Below are 14,893 nucleotides of genomic sequence, written 5' to 3' on the forward strand. Positions count from 1 at the left end.
GTATTAACGAATAATTAAAATTAGACGAAAAACAAGTAGTTTTCTAAATATTAAACCATGTAATTCTATATGTTATCATGGGTGGCCATTTTGTACACGCAAGCGCGCATATGGTCCAGTTTGTTAGTGATTGCACATTTAACAGCCTTCGTTTATGCTCATGCGTTGCGTAAATGGAGGCTAGGCTGTGAAATGGAAAATAGTCCCGAGTTCAGAGATTAATACCATCGTGCATGCTTGCGCGTACAAAAATGGCCGGCCGTGATAACATAGAATAACATGGCTTCATATTTGGAAAACTACTTGTTTTTGTCTAATCTAAAATTTTTGCCATTACTACACTGTGACAAGGAAGTTTGGTACGCGAGTGCACATTTAACAGCCTTCGTTTATGCTCTCGCGTAGTGTAAACAAAGACTGAAAAATAGTCCCAGAGTTCAGGGGTAAACGGTAAATTGTAAACGGTAACTTGGCGACGGAAACGGTTACCATATTCTTTTAAAGCACACTGAAAACTAAAAAAACTATTTTTTTTTTCTATACGAATGTGAGACGAGCCTTGAAGTAAAATAATACCGATTTTTCTTTATTTTTTTTAATTTCCTCATGTCTTTATTGAAAGATGAAAACAGAAAAAGAAATCGAAAAAACCTTTTAGCCATTAAACACTAAAAAAAATGCCCCCCTCTCCAGGTGGCCAGAAAGTGCGTGCTCATTTTAAGTTAAATTTAGATGGAAAAGTGATCACCCACTTTTCAAAAAAGTAATTTCTTCATATCATGAAAACTATTTTTTTTTTTTTTGCGACGGAAATGGTTTGCAGATTCGTTTTTAGACACAGAAATTTACAAAAATATATTTTGTTCCCCCACTAACCAACAATCCCGAGGTTGTTTGCTCAGCAACCGACAAGGCTAACATGCTTGCCACTCGGTTTGCCTCAAACTCCACACTGGACCCTTTCAACCACCCCCTACCTGAATTTCCTATGCGAACAGACGCCACGCTAGACGATCTGAAAATCACCCCTGCTCAGGTACACGCTATCATAAAGAACCTTGACACTTCAAAAGCATGTGGACCCGATCTCATCCCAGCTGTGCTATTAAAAAAGTGCTCAGCCGAAGTAGCTCCAGTCCTCTCCAAACTCTACAACAAATGCCTTAATGAATCTTGCTTTCCGGGCTGTTGGAAAACTGCTTCTGTGGTAGCAATTTTCAAGAATTCTGGCGAAAGAACTGACCCATTAAATTATTGCCCCATTAGTCTCCTCCCACTTTTTGCCAAAATATTTGAGACCTTAATTAACCATGCTCTAGTCCATCACCTTACAGATGCTAAACTTCTGACTGACCAACAATATGGATTTAGACAAGCCCGTTCCACAGCAGACATCCTAACTGTTATCTCTGAACATATATACCATTCACTGGACAAAGCGGGGGGAGGGTAGAGCGGTAGCTCTAGATATATCTAAGGCTTTTTACAGGGTATGGCATGAGGGTCCCCTCAGGAAAATTAGACCATACGGTATCACTGGTAGAATACTCAACATGATTAAATACTTCTTAGATAAGAGAAAAATCCAGGTTGTCCTCGACGGTTGTACATCTAAACAATATGATATAAATGCGGGAGTGACCCAGGGTCTATCCTTGGACCTCTGCTGTTCCTGATATTCATAAATGACCTCCCTGACAAAATTGCCTCTGAGGTGGGTATATATGCTGATGACACCACACCACACCACACTCTATAACAGGCACGACAGGAAAGCAAATGAACACATATCTAAAGAAATGGCAGAAACACTAGAGGATGACCTCCAATCTGTAGTGGAATAGGGACAAAAATGGATGGTCACGTTCAATGCCGCCAAGACTAAACTAGTTTCATTCAATAAGTACAAGAAACCTTCTCTACCACCTATAGCAATGGCCAACGACTCTTTATCTGAGAGTACATCTTTCAAACAACTCATGCTCCCTGTGAACGTTAGCATTCACAGGAAACATGAGTTGGAACAATTACATTGAAAGCATTGCCAGGGCCGCTGCAAGGAAGGTGGGCTCTCTCTACCGTGCTAGAAAACTACTAACACTCGAAAGTATCCTGTACCTCTATAAGGCCACCATTCGCCCATGTATGGAGTATTGCTGTCATATTTGGGCTGGTGCATCTGCTACTAGTCTCTCGCTCCTTGACAAGGTTCAAAAGAGAGTCACAAATCTGATAGGCCCTGAACTGGCATCTAAGCTTCAGCCTCTGTCCCATCGATGAAATGTTGCATCCCTCTGCCTGTTCTACAAGTATTTTAATGGTGAATGCTCTGACGAACTAGAAGCACTTGTGCCCCCACGACGTGAACACCCTCGACAAACCCGACAGGCTGCAAAATCCCACCCCCACACTGAAGAGATCCCTAGATGTAAAAGATCTTTCTACTCCAGTAGTTTCTTCCCCAGAACCGCTAGACTTTGGAATTCCATTCCAGGTCCCTGCTTCCCCAACTGTACTGACGAGCAGAAGTTCAAGTGCAACGTGAACCGACATTGTGCTTCCCAAATCCCTATATAGTACCCCAGTAGTTGTTGCCCCTGATAGTAGCCCCCTACACCAAAGTCGCAATGTGCCTTGTTTGGTGTGAAAATGTAATAAAAAAAAAAAAAATAAATAAATATACGAACATGAGACGGGCCTTAATGTAAAATTTTACCCCAATATTTTGATTAATTTTCAATTTTTGAGTGATTATCGAGATTTAACATCGCTGCAAGGAGACCACCATTTTTGTTGTTGTTCTAACTCAACAGACTTGACGAAGTAAAAAAAAAGAAAAAAAACTTATCCAGGTAGAAGAGTAACTTATTTTGCGTTTGGTAACATTTATTTGTAGTATATTTATTTTTTTTCATTCCTTATTTGTTTTGATGATCATTGTAAAACGTGCCCAGTTTATTTATCCACATATCGTAATCTTGTAAACGCTCGAAAAGAATTTTTAAAAATGGGTAAAACTTGAGGAGAACGCTCTGTTTTATAGTTGTTGTAAAAAATGGAACGGAAATTTAAATTTTGTTCCGTTTTAAATTCGGTACATTTTTACATTACGTCCAATTCATCGTTCACATTCGACATGTCAACTTACATAGGTTTTTGGGTATGCTGACAAGGTTGGTGGTGTCTATTCCGAAAGCCGTTCTTAACATGGGGAGGTTGGGGGTGTTTATTTGTTGTAAGCATACCCGCAAACCTTTAAAAGACGACATTCCCAATGTGGCCGGTGAGTTGGATTGTCCAAATTTTATCTTGCTTCCAGATAAATTCGACGCTAAAGTAACTAACCTGAAAAAAAAAAAAAAACAGCATGAAACAAAAGAGGAGAGAGGGTAAAGAATGAAATATAAAGGTCTTGCTTTGAAACGAAGAAAAGACTTTATTCACAATAAAATTAATTGCAAATTTTTCCCTTTGCCAGCATTAAACTTATGAAATGCCAAGGTAATATATTATGGAAAAAATAACACTGGTTCTTATAATGAAGATGTGTGTATCCAGTAACGAATACAATAATAATATTCAAAATAGTATCTCCTAATCACACTCGCATATGAAATTAATTTTAGGAGCGTACTCACAAATTGAAAGCCAGTCAGGCACGTGCCTTTTTCTTTTTTTGTTTAAAGTCCTTTTAGAATTTTCTCTCCCTCCATGTTTGCATGCAAACCGTAGACACACAGATAGATTTTAGAAGCAAGACCGCTTCGCTTGTCCGGGTTCTTTTTTTTTTTACCAGGTTTTTTCTTTGTAGGAGATTTCAAAATTCTTTGTCTCGTAAAATAAGGTATTTTCTTTAAGATAATTTCACTCCTTCTAAAATACGTGCAAAACCGTAGTCACGTAGATAGTTTTCATAAGTATGTCTTGTCACATATCCGGGTATTCTTGCCGGGGTTTTCTTCTTTGAAGGATGCTCGTCAAAATTCCATCTTCAGCGCTGGGCAATGAACCAAAATGTCCAATCTCCACGCCCACCAAATTTCAAAAGAGAGTGTAATACGTGCCGGGCTCGTGACGTCATCACGGAGCTAGCATTTCCCTTTTCTCCAAATTAAAGGGAGTTTCGTACAAACCCAAAATGTACAAAACTAAGAATCAAAAAAGGATACGAAATACAAAAAATCATATATAAGAACCAGATAAACAATAATAAATGTAAACAGGGGGAGATGCACCATTATTGGTACAAAAAAAATTCCAACAGGATTTATGTAAAAAAATACCAAAAAAGGTAAACCAAATGGACTTTTTTTCATTTAAAAATTAAATTATTTCGTTTTTGTAGATAAAATTTTATTTTCATAATAAAAAAAGTCTTTCGTTTTTTTTTAATATATATAAAAAGTATGATTGTTGAATGTTATTCTCTTGACTGCTTTCGTTTGTTGGGGGGCATAAAAATATCAAAACGGAACGAACTTTTAATTTCTGTTCCATTTTTACAACAACCGTAAAACATGCATTCTCCGCAAGTTTCACCAAGAGATGTTTTAACTCTTCATCCGGTGAAGAGCTAGCTATCACTGGATCATACAGTTATTATCAAAATCAGCAACGACCTTGTTTATAAAACGTTGAAAAGCACTAGCTGCATTGTGTAAACCAAATGGTATAGTTAAATATTCAAATGCTTCAATGAGATTAGCAATAGTGGCCTCAGGAATATTTTGGTGCTTGTTTAGATAAAGTCGACAGATCGATTTTTTAAATATGTCACTTTAAGCAAAAACAATAAACCTACATTCTAGATATAACGATTGTTAACATTATCTAAGACAATAAATATCAACTATTTATAAATAACTAGCATGACGTCTTTGCCATTGCATCCATCGCTAAACCGGAAGTGGCGAAGGTTAGTCAATCAAAAAGGGAGGGGATGACTTTCGAAAATATCGGCAAAAATAAGCGACCCCACCCTGTAGAAAAGTGCCAAGCTGAGGGTGAAGAAATTAATGTTTTTAGCCAATTTTTCGATATTTGTCGTCCAAAGGGCAAAGTTTCAAAATGATATTGATCTTGTGAAAATCCGTCACTTCTGTCAAACGTTTTAGGCAGAAATACATACATACATATATTTAAACAGACAGTTGAGATTTATTTAATAGACTAGCAGGGGTGTCCGGTGTTGCCCAAGGTGTTTGGAGGTGTGTATTGAGAAAAAAAAAGTGTTAGTAGGCAGGCAGGCAGGCTTGAATCCGTGCCGTGAAAGTGGAAAAAAAGTGAAAGAAAACCTGAATTGTTACCGCTACGCTATGACGCCACAGAAATTGAAAAGCGTTCAAATTTAGCGATGTCAATCAAAAAGTTGTCAACTCAATGATAATTAAGTTGAGAATTATAGGGGTTGGTGCAGAAATTTTAAACCTAGCCTGAGGCCAGTGGAGCTTTCTACTTTCTCTCCTGCTATTCATTTGCTTCCCCATGAGGCCGTTTCCCCGAAAAAGGGGGAAGTCTGGCAACACCAAAATGAATAGCAATTGTCTGATATGAAGAGTTTCCCCAACACTAATCAAAGCTAATTGCTTTCAAGACGTCCCGGCACGAAAGGCCAGGCGCTGTACCTTTGCTCCGCTTAGGTTCACTTTATTTATATGAAAAAGCTGAACAAACACGCAAAAGGACAGAATAGCGTGAGTTTTTAAATGTTGAGGTAAATAAATGTAGATACAATGTCCGTTCGCAAATCATAGATATTATAATCTAGGGAGTATATGAAAAGTTTTAAAAAATAATAACGTGGTCAAGAGCCCCCACCCCCACCCCCAAGCCTTTCACGGACATACAAAAATGCGCGTGCAACTTTTGCCTTTTATATATATAGATAAATTAAAAAAGTATTACATTAGATATTTTTAGTATTAATTATAACAATATTATAACAATATTACTACATTATGTTATTACATTATGTACATGATGTTAGTATGGCATTAATGACTCAACATTAAACTCAAAGATGGCGTAAATGTCATAAAACACAACTGCAACTACTTTTCCGATTTTTTCGGATTTATGTAATCATACCCATATTTTTTTTTTCTTTTGAAGTTAATGAAGTCTTATTCTTTTGATGAGCCAGGGCGGAAAAGATTAAAAAATTGACATAGTAATTATGTGAATGTTTCTGCGCTACATAACAGGTGCTATTGAGTATTGAGCATTTTAATATGCTGAAAGAAATAAACGGTAAGATGGACAGCATCTTGGAATTTGGAATATAGACTTTTTGTCATTTGTATATGCTCTGTAGTTATATTGAGCTTCATAAATTAAAGGATTAGTATAAATAAAGGGTGAAATATAATTGAATAAGCATATTTTTCCCACAAACACACACATATATATATATATATATATATATATATATATATATATATATACTCCTATAAATTCTGTTTTCTTTTGTGTGTATTGATATTCATGTTAAAACCCTTCTTTTCTATTTATTTAAAAAGAAAATACAATTTTCTTATATATGGGTTGTGGAATTGCATTCACTAGCAAAAGATCTAGCTAATTTGCATATTCTTTTGAACATTCATTTTAATTAATTCCCTATTAGTGTCTTCGGTTTTCTAATGAGATAATCACCTTTAGTTAACTATTATGTGTAATTATATTCATGTAGATGTTCTACATGATTTATACTTGCATAATATTTGCGTAAAAAGTTTATAGTAAACACAAAATTGTTTCCATATATATTTATGTATACTTATATATTATAGTTTAACAAATTTTGCCTATGAAACTCCTCCTAGAATTTTTGGTCTACAGACATGAAACTTCATATACAAGGTATTTGAATCCATGCAAAACTTTATATTTGGGTTTAAGCCCGGAAAAATCAGTGCAAAAGTGTGAAAAAATGAAATTTGCCAGATGAAGGTCGAACGCCGGCATTACGAATGCATAACGTAGTAGCTATTGATTCATGTTTTAATTTTTAGTCTTGCAGTAAACATTAATGGTAGAGGCAAAATAAATGGTGAGCTGAACGTTTTGGTTTCGATTTTCGGTGGTGGTGCATGAGTCTTTTTTTTTTATACCTTTTAAATCATTACTATATATTGCCTCCAATCTATCTATCTATCTATAAAAGTGAAAATGTCTGTCTGTCTTTTCTCTATGGTAGTTAAAGAAGACTATTATACAGAAAGGCATTACTTTACATATTCACAATTTTTAATATATACATATACACATGACCTTATGAACAGTACATAGGGCCCGAGCAAAGCCGGGCGGAACTGCTAGTATATATATATATATATATATATATATATATATATATATATATATATATATATATATATATGATGAGAATAATGGAAATAGTATTCCGACAAAATAGAGAAATAAAAAGGAACACACAGAGTTCTGTGTTCATTAACGTTTTGTCTTCATTTCGAGACTCCTTCTGGAAGAATGAGATTAAGAAAACAAAATACCAGTACAAATATTTGAAAATGTTTCATGTGCAAAGCGTGATGCTGTTTTATTTCAGAAACAGAAAAAGACGTTGGAAATTCAAAAAAGGAGGGGAGCTTGCGTTGTTAAAGAGAGGGAGATTTTTAATAACGTCAATCAATGAATTACATAACAAAAACACACTCATTTCATTTCTGTTACACACCTATATTTGAATTTTAACAGACTAATTTTTTCCAGAAAGAATATAAACTGCATTCATATCTTTTAAAAACATATTAACGACTATATGACGTTATTAAAAATCTCCCTCTCTTTAACAACACAAGCTCCCCCCCTTTTTTGAATTTCCAACGTTTTTTCCGTTTCTGAAATAGAACAGCATCACGCTTTGCACATGAAACATTTTCAAATATTTGTACTGATATTTTGTTTTCTTAATCTCATTCATCTAGAGGAAGTCTCGAAATCAAGACAAAACGTTGATGAACACATAACTCGGTTTGTTCCTTTTTATTTCTCTCTCTCTCTCTCTCTCTCTCTCTCTCTCTATATATATATATATATATATATATATATATATATATATATATATATAATATTTTTATTTATATAGACAAATATTACATAGTCGCAACACTGAACATGCTAATGTTTCAGACAATCGGTTGGTAATAACCAAAAGTCCTTGTCATGCGACGTAATAAAGTCTGTGTACCACTGAAAGCAATGTTTAAATACCTTTAGTATATATATATATATATATATATATATATATATATATATATGTCTTTACATAAGCAGTAGTTTGTTGCTACACAGTCATGAGCATGTTTCGGTCTACTAGTATTTAATAACTAGAGACCTCATCAGGCAACAACCCTTATTTTCGAAAACGGAATTCTAAATGAAGAGCGAAAGTCTATCCTCAGCAAAAGAAGGCTTTTTTAATCATGAGTGTGAAGAACAGGGTTGAATTGGGTGCGAATTTGTTAGCTTATTCATTCTCGTATCTGTTTATTTACTTATTTATCGGTGACTTTATTCATTTTCGTGTTAGGGGTTAGAGTTTGTGGGTTAAGGGGATTAAGTTCTAAATCTGACAAGCAAAGGGCTAGTTCGTCCATGTCTGAGACTTTCACGGGTCAGTGTGTCATAAAATTCTCTTTTTTTAAAAGTTTATTTCAATTTAATATGCTTATATCTGAGAAGAGGTTAGGAATTTACCCGGGTCTGTTGAATGTTGTCCGGGCTTCCAGTGAACGGTTGAAGGGAGGGAAGGGGGGTTAGAGGCATAAAAAAGAGAAAGGAAGGAAGGTGGTAGAGGGAGATGGAATGGGGGAGAAGGAAGAGGGACTAAGAAAAGTAGAAGAGAAGGTGGTATCATTTAATAGCTCTGTTTTATCTTATTTAAACAAAATCGGTTATTTTTGGACCTCCCCAATATCAATTTCTCTTTCGTTTGTTCATTTAATGTTGATTCATTAATGTGTGTATTAGTAAATTTATTAAATTTATTTAATAGTAAATTTATTAAAGACTTTTTAATGATGGTAATTGCAAAATTCAGGATATATGTCATTTATAAACTTATGATGGTTAAATTTAGCCTTTTTTTATTTTATTTTATTTTTTTTATGCATGGTTTTACTCAGGAAAAGTGTAGTTTTTGGATTTCGTGAATGTTGGACCTGAGGAGGTTAGGATGTGTAGGTGTTCAACTGATGGATATTGCATATGGGTCGTGTTGGAGTTGAATATAGTGGGGAGTAATTTGCAAGTGAGAGAGCAGATGCAATTTGTAATGCCTGCAATTTATGGAGGTTTCTTGTTTCTTATTTAAGAGTTTATCCCTATCCTTAAATTTTGTGATAAATAGTTTTTCATTTAAGCAAAGAAGGCATTTAGAATTCCGTTTTCGAAAATAAGGGTTGTTGCCTGATGAGGTCTCTAGTTAGTAAATACTAGTAGACTGAAACATGCTCATGACTGTATAGCAACAAACTACTGCTTATGTAAAGACATATATATATATATATATATATATATATATATATATATATATATATATATATATACTAAAGGTATTTAAACATTGCTTTCAGTGGTACACGGGCTTTATTACGTCACATGACAAGGACTTTTGGTTATTACCAACCGATTGTCTGAAACATTAGCATGTTCAGTGTTGCGACTATGTAATATTTGTCTATATAAATAAAAATATTATATATATATATATATATATATATATATATATAGAGAGAGAGAGAGAGAGAGAGAGAGAGATAAATAAAAAGGAACAAACCGAGTTATGTGTTCATCAATGTTTTGTCTTGATTTCGAGACTTCCTCTAGATTAATGAGATTGTTGTGAAGGAACATAACTGGCTATACACCGGTTACAAACTGTATATATATATTGGACTGTTTGGCAGACAGCGGCAGACAGCGGCAGACAAGCAGTCGCAGTAAGACGGATAGTCTTACGTGTTGATTATCAGACTTTCTTCCCCATACTTGTTACTATGTACTTCTATTTACCTTAGGCGAGCAGCCTTACGTTTCTGTATTATAAATAAACCCCATTACACATACCACTCGGTGTAACTCACGTTTGTCTTTATTTCCTAAGTATTTAGGAATATAACAATGGCGACGAAAGGATGTTCTTTCTCTTAACAGAGATAAATTACCGTACCAAGGACTGTGTACAATGCAAGGATTTTTTGTTTTACGAAAAAAACAAACTACACAAGGATTTTTGACCACGTGCGTCAATGAATTTAAAAATTTTTCCTACCTAAAGTAGCGAAAAGTACGGATTTTTCTTCGTAAAGAACTCACAAGAAATTATAGAAACATGTTCAAGGTAAAGTGGAATTTATATTTATTTTGACAAGTAAAAAAAAAAAAAAAAAAAAAAAAAAAAATGGTCGCAAGTTGAATTCGAAACTACACTAAAGGATTACGAGTTTCGAAAGAAAAAATATAAATACAACGACTATTGTACCATTTTATGCCACGTGGGAACGGCAGCCATATATTTTTTTTTTTTGGGAAAATTAATTGTTTGTTATTGCCTTTATATAAATAATTGGAACTATTTGTCGTGGGAAGTAAGAAATATTTTGTGTATGAACTTACGTTGTTGAAAAAAAAAAAAAAAAAAAAAAAGAATTATTTTACAAAGCCTGTTGAATTACTATGGATGAACTTTGTTGAAACGTGTTGTGTCTGCATATTGCTACTAATTTACGATATACGTAAATTTACGATTTTTCTTTGGAATTATTGTGTAGAATTCGAAAAGACATTTTTGTACTAGAAGCTAACATGGAACAATTAGCAGAGTTAACTAAGGCTCTAGCCCTTAGCATCCAGGAACAGACAAAAATGACTCAACAATTTTTAGCGCAACAACAACAACAACAACAAATTCAACAACAACAGCTACAGCAACAGCTGCAACAACAACAAGAAAGAACACAAAAAACTTTAGAGGCACAACAAGAACAAACAAACATACTACAACGACAAATGTCGACACAGCAAAAGAATTTAGAAAAGCTAATTCTAACGTCGACCGGGAAGAAGACTAATTTTTCTGCCGAGGGTATTTCAAATTCACTAACGGAATTTCGTTACTCCCCGGATACTGGTGTTACTTTCCCTGCATACTACAGAAGATACGAAACAATTTTTACGAAAAGATGTTTAGACTGGACCGATGAGGAAAAAGTTACCCTGCTACTACAAAAACTGGGTACTGATGAAAACACCAAGTATGCAAATCTAATTCTACCAAAAAAACCGGAGGAGGTTTCGTTCGAGGAAACAATTAGTACCTTGTCGAAAATATTTGATAAAAGGGATAGCCTATTTCACTCTAGATACAAATGTTTGAACATTCAGAAGGCAGAAGCTGAAGACTGTCTAGAATATGCTTGCACTGTGAACTGTTTATGCGAATCATTTAAATTGAATGAAATTTCCGCAGACCAATTTAAATGTTTAATCTTTGTACAAGGTCTCACAGCACCAAGGGACAAAGATATACGTTCACGGATCCTAACAATTATGGAGGCGGATCCTAACATAACATTGCAAAAAGTCACTGAAGAGTGTCAACGTCTGATTAACATAAAGAAAGACAACACTCGCATTGAAGAGAAAAATATTTTTAAGGTGCAGCAAGTAAAAAGGCAAGGGACCACAAGAAAGTCCAGGTTCCAAGAACACAGGATCCTTAAAGGATACAAAGACCCAAAGCTAAAGTGTAAATGTTGTGGTAGTTTAAGACACAACAATAAGACCTGCTGGTTTAGGAACAAAATATGTTATGAATGTGGTCTCAGAGGTCACAAGGGAACATACTGTGCCCAGAAGAAAAGACAAGGGACCGATAATGTAAATACGCTTCGCATGAATAAAGAAAAAAGCTGCGAAAGACGGAAATATGTTGATGTTCGGATAAATGGACATCTGGTTACATTGCTTCTGGATAGCGGTGCAGATATTAGTATTATAAATGAAGATATATGGAAAAGGATAGGTCGACCTGAATTAACGAAAACCAGAAAGATGGCGAGAAGTGTGTGCGGCAAAAGATTAGAGTTCAAGGGAGAATTAAAATGCAAAGTGACATTCGCTAACCAGACTCATAAATCCAAAGTGTACGTCGTACCAGGAAAGAATACATGCCTGTTTGGGGTAGATTGGATTGTCCTGTTTAATTTATGGGAGAAACCCATAAATTCGTTTTGTAACGTTTTAACTGCAGAAAAAGCAAACCAAAGGGAAGACTTCCTGAAGGATTTGAAAACTGAATTTCCCAATGTTTTTGCCGAAGGACTAGGACTCTGTATTAAGACAGAGGCAAAATTTGAATTAAAGAAAAATGCCACTCCAGTATTCAAACCTAAAAGGAATGTGCCTTTTTCAACGATGGACGCAATCGAAAAAGAGTTGGATAGACTTCAACAACTGGAAGTCATTGAAAAAGTTAACCACACAGATTGGGCAAGTCCAACCGTGTATGTAAAGAAAAAAAATAACAGAATAAGGGTCTGTGGAGATTTTTCAATGGGTTTAAATGACTGTCTATTGGACCATAATTATCCCCTTCCGTCCGCAGAAGATCTGTTCTCTAAGCTTAACGGAGGAAAAATTTTTTCTAAGATAGACCTCTCAGATGCTTACTTGCAAATTAAGATCAGCGGTGAATGCTCCAAATACTTAGGCATAAATACTCATAAGGGCATTTTTAAGCTAAAGAGGTTTCCTTTTGGATTAAAGGTTGCTCCTGCTATTTTCCAGCAAATTATGGACACGATGCTGGCAGGGTTGGAATTTTCAATGGCCTACCTTGACGATATCCTAATTAAAAGTGAAAATTTGCAAGATCATAAGAAGCATGTAAAAGAAGTATTCAAAAGAATACAGGAATTTGGTTTTAAATTGAGCCCAGAAAAATGCGATTTTTTTATGAAAAAAATTAAATATCTAGGTCAAATAATCGACAAAGAGGGTCGAAGACCGGATCCACAAAGGACTGAAGCAATTGAAAAGATGCCTGCTCCAGATTCAGTGACAAAATTAAAATCGTTTTTGGGATTAGTTCAATACTATGCAATTTACATCCCTAACATACATAATTTAAGAGCTCCTCTTAACGAGTTACTGAAAAAGGGTGTTAAATGGAACTGGAATAAGGAATGTGAATCTGCTTTCCAAAATATCAAAAGATGTCTACTGTCAGACTTAGCATTGGCACATTTCAATCCAGAAAAGGAACTAATACTAGCAACGGACGCCAGTGATTACGGTGTTGGCGCTGTATTACTTCACAAGTATGAGGATGGTAGGACAAAAGCTATCGCCCATGCTTCAAGAACGTTGGTTGCAGCGGAGAAAAATTACAGCCAAATTGAAAAAGAGGCGCTGTCGATAATATTTGGAATTACAAAGTACAATCGATTTCTCCATGGACGATCTTTTATTTTGCAAACCGACCATAAACCCCTACTTACCATATTTGGATCAAAGAAAGGCATTCCCACACATACTGCGAATCGATTACAGCGATGGGCTGTAACCCTCTTAAACTATCAGTTTAAGATGGAACATGTATCCTCAAAAAAGTTAGGACACGCAGATGCATTATCACGGTTGATCCCTAAAAGAAGCGAAAGTTTCGAAGAAACGGTAATTGCTGCGCTTAAAGACGAAAGTGAATGTACAAGTTCAATGTGTAATATGATACGTGAACTTCCGGTAACTTTCGAAAAAATAAAAAAAGAGGCAGTAAATGACATTTTCATTAAGAAAATGAAAAATCAATTGGGATGGATAAAAAAAAATAAAAAGGTAGATCAAACAACGCCTTTTTCCATCTGTGAAGATGTGCTCATGTATGGTGAGAGGATCGTAATTCCACTAACGTTACAGAGGAAAATTCTGAAGGAATTTCATACAGGTCATCCGGGCATTTCGAGAATGAAATCCCTTATGAGAGGATATGTGTACTGGCCTGGTATGGACAAGGAAGTTGAAAAATGTGTCAAGACATGCAGAGGATGTCAATTAGCAGCTCGAGATCCTCCAGTAAAAACGACGCCATGGCCAAAGACGGACCTACCCTGGTCACGTCTGCATATTGATTATGCGGGACCTATAAATGGTTATTTTTACTTGATTATTGTAGATTCTTTTTCAAAATGGCCAGAAATATTTAAGTTTAGACATCCAACAGCAAAAAACACTGTGAGTGCGCTTAATGAAATTTTTAGCCGTTTTGGAGTGCCAAAAACCTTAGTGAGCGATAATGGAACAGCATTTACTGCTCATGAATTCAAAGAATTCTGTGACTCACTAAATATTCTACATATGACAACACCTGTGTACCATCCACGATCGAATGGGTTGGCCGAAAAATTTGTAGATACGTTTAAAAGGGCACTTAAGAAAAATCTTACTACGGACACAGACGAACAATGTATTCAAACATTTTTAGCAATTTACAGGGTGACACCAAATCCTAATAATAATGTCAATTCTTCCCCGGCTGAGCTAATGTTTGCAAGAAAGATAAGATCTGTCTTCGATAGGCTGCTACCAGAGAAAAAGAAAGTTTTCAAAAAAGAAAACCTTAATACCAAGTGCTTCTCCCCAGGTGAAAATGTATATTTCAAAAATTTTCAAAATGGACGAAATCAGTGGGTTGAAGGTATTATCAAAAAAAGGATTGGGAGCATGGTCTATACCATCCAAGGATTAAGTTTTGTCTGCAAAAGACACAGAAATCAAATACGTCCCAGACTGTCTCCAAATGTGGAAGAGACACCAATGGAAACATTGTGCGATATTTTTGATATACCAAAACCAGCGTGTGTACCGC

The sequence above is a fragment of the Euprymna scolopes genome, chromosome 22 (genome assembly GCF_053919585.1).
Source record: "Euprymna scolopes isolate OS-2025 chromosome 22, ASM5391958v1, whole genome shotgun sequence".
NCBI lineage: Eukaryota > Metazoa > Mollusca > Cephalopoda > Sepiida > Sepiolidae > Euprymna > Euprymna scolopes.